This window comes from Manis javanica, chromosome 2, assembly GCF_040802235.1.
Source record: "Manis javanica isolate MJ-LG chromosome 2, MJ_LKY, whole genome shotgun sequence".
Lineage (NCBI taxonomy): Eukaryota > Metazoa > Chordata > Mammalia > Pholidota > Manidae > Manis > Manis javanica.
The window spans coordinates 212,360,162-212,362,967 of record NC_133157.1 but is presented as its reverse complement, the minus strand read 5'-3'; the positions used below and the strand labels follow the sequence as shown (position 1 = coordinate 212,362,967).

General features: G+C 39.6%; 1 non-coding gene across 1 annotated transcript; it reads right to left on the bottom strand.

The window, feature by feature from the left end:
* Positions 1 to 221: 221 nt before the first annotated feature.
* Positions 222 to 328, bottom strand: LOC118972825 (U6 spliceosomal RNA). Its single transcript, XR_005061937.1, has one exon. It is a non-coding gene; the product is annotated as a U6 spliceosomal RNA (small nuclear RNA).
* Positions 329 to 2,806: the final 2,478 nt, after the last annotated feature.

The window sequence follows — 2,806 nt, the reverse complement described above, 5'->3', positions numbered from 1 at the left end:
AGACCTGCTGTAATGAATAGATAAGACTTAGTGGTAAAAGTGCCTAGAATCTAAAGATGAAGTTTAAGTTACATACATCACACCAACCCTTTTTTTTCAAGTGGATTAAATGTATAAGAATTAGAAAGTGTCCTTGGGGCCACACAGACCTAGATGTGTGTGTCAACTCTGCCACTATGAGCTAAGAAACTGTCCAGGATTGTCTTGAATTCCTTTTTTTTTAAAATATGGAACGCTTCACAAATTTGCATGTCATCCTTGCGCAGGGGCCATGCTAATCTTCTCTGTATCGTTCCAATTTTAGTATATGTGCTGCTGAAGCGAGCACTGTCTTGAATTCCTTATACTTCAATTTCCTAACCTATGAGTAAGAATGATAATGACAACTTACTAATAATTCTTACTGCTGTTAAATGAAAGAAATGTACCCAGATAGTTAAATCAATTAATGGAGACTTGGTTCCCTTATCTACACTGAGGTTTTCTTTAGAATGTTTGTCTAACTGGTCACATCATCAATTCGTGGGGTACAGATTATTTTAGTACTTTACCACTCTAGATGTCATGGATTTTATAAAGGGCAAGAAACAAATGATTCACATCATCAGAAAAAAATATGAAAAGGATATTTAAGATAGCTAAGAGAAGTTGGGAACATTGGATTACTGCAGTTGTCATAGTGAGTTAAATTGCACATTTGGGCTGTTATAGGAACTAATTAATTGTAACAACAGCTTCAGAAAGCAGCCCTGTACTCAACTACCAAGAAGGCTATGCCTTTTGATTCCCACCTGACTGGGTCATGAGCCAGCTGGTGTCTAGAAAGTCAAATCTTGAAGAAACAGGGCTGGGCTTCAGTAAATGCAAGCCATGCGCTCAGAAATTACTGTTGAGGGATGTGACTTCAGAAGCTGAGAGACAAAGACTTTCCAAAACAAAATCTTTAGGCTAGACACCAGACACTAGACACTAGACACAGTGTAAGGAAGGGGGAAATTTCTTCCGAAACTAGGAAATCTTCCTAAGGGCTGCCTATGAAAGACTGTATTCTACCTTAGAATACAAACGCTTATATTCATCTTTTTTTCTCTCTCTCTCCTTCCAGCACTAGTAGAATGAAAGAAACATGGTATTTGTGCAATGAATGAACACACAAAACTTAGAGAAACTATTGTGACCTGGATAATATCTGTACTTACATAACACATGGAGATATGAGGACTAGAGATAAATGAGCAAAGCTTTTAAAAATGCAATCATCACCTGCTTTAATAATGGAGTCTAAACTTGAAGATTTAAATTGCTAAGAGCTCCTGGCATTAAATCTCTATCAGGTTATTTAAAGGGGATCAGATATTACTACAGCATATCGAGAAATGTCAATGTCAGTAATACAGGACATGTTCAACTACGCCTTGTATTCTGAACCGGCAGAGTGATGCCTACCTACAAGGGTGGTTTGAAGGGCACAGGATAACCACAGACCTCCTGAACCTCAGGGATCTCCCTATCAGGATCCTCCAGAGACTGATGGTTCCCCCCACCCCAAGCTTAAGGACTGTCCCTGAAGGATTCCATTAAAAAGCAAGTATGTTTCCTTGAAAGAAGTCCTATTGGGCTTGGGTTACTTTATCATTACAGAGTAAAAAACTTGAAGTTGAAAGAGTTGAACAAAGTGGAAAGAAAGGAAGGAAAGAGAAGGAAGAGGGGTAGAGAGGCAGGTTCCCAATATCTTATCCATCCAACCTCCAGACCAGCACTGCCTACTATGGCAGCCTCTACTCACATGTGGATATTTAAATTTAAGGGGAAGTTAACTAAAACTGAGTTTCAAAAATTCAGCTCATTCATCATGTTAGCTCAATTTGCAGTGCTCAGTAGCCTGAGGCTAGTGGCCCCATATTGGTCAATGCAGACCCAGAACATTTCCATCACTGCAGAAATCTCCATCAGACAGCACTGCCCTATGACTGACTCTTACAGAAGAACCATATCATGTGCTTCAGAGGTGATGGGTTTAAAAAAAGAGATGAGCACACCGTACTTGAGAAAGAGAGAGCTATAGCATCGTGTCGCCTTTCTCAGCTTTGACCTACCGAAATGAATAACCAAGAGGCACATTATGTGGCTGCAGACCAACCTATCTGGGCAAAGGACAGGGCGCGTCTCAGAGAAAAAGATTCAGACATGACAAGCTAGCGGTCTCTTGCTTAGCAGCCCCAAGTGAAAACAGCTCACCAGTGGGCAGTAAATGGACATCGGCATTGAAACACACCTAGTTCTGTAGAGCTAACTGATTCTAACCACGTGTTGGGCACTATATGAAGTTCTCATGGTAGAGTGTAATCTTTTTTCATCTTTATAATTTCCAGGCTATAGAACCCCTCTATGTCTTTTATAGATAGGGTGGCTGCTAACACTCTGACCATAATAATTATATGAGAATAAAGATTATGGAAGAGAATTTCTTTCTAAGTTTAAGTAATCTGAATATGAACCCAGGCTTATATGATTCAGAAGTCCAAACTTTTAAATCATATCATGCCAACCCTATAAGGAGGAACAAATATTATGAAAGGGTTATTTTAACCAGGAACAAGTGCAGGAAAGACCAACATTGCGGAACCCTCTAAACTGCTTTGGCAATGTTAGGAAACTCATGGCCTGCTCATCATTACAATAGGCTCAGGACATTTACGGTTTCTCTGGACCTCAGTATCCCTTTCTGTAAAGAGGTTGGGGCAATGATCTTCGACCCCTTTCAATCCTACATAATTGTTTAATACCCTAGATTTCTATAAAGAAT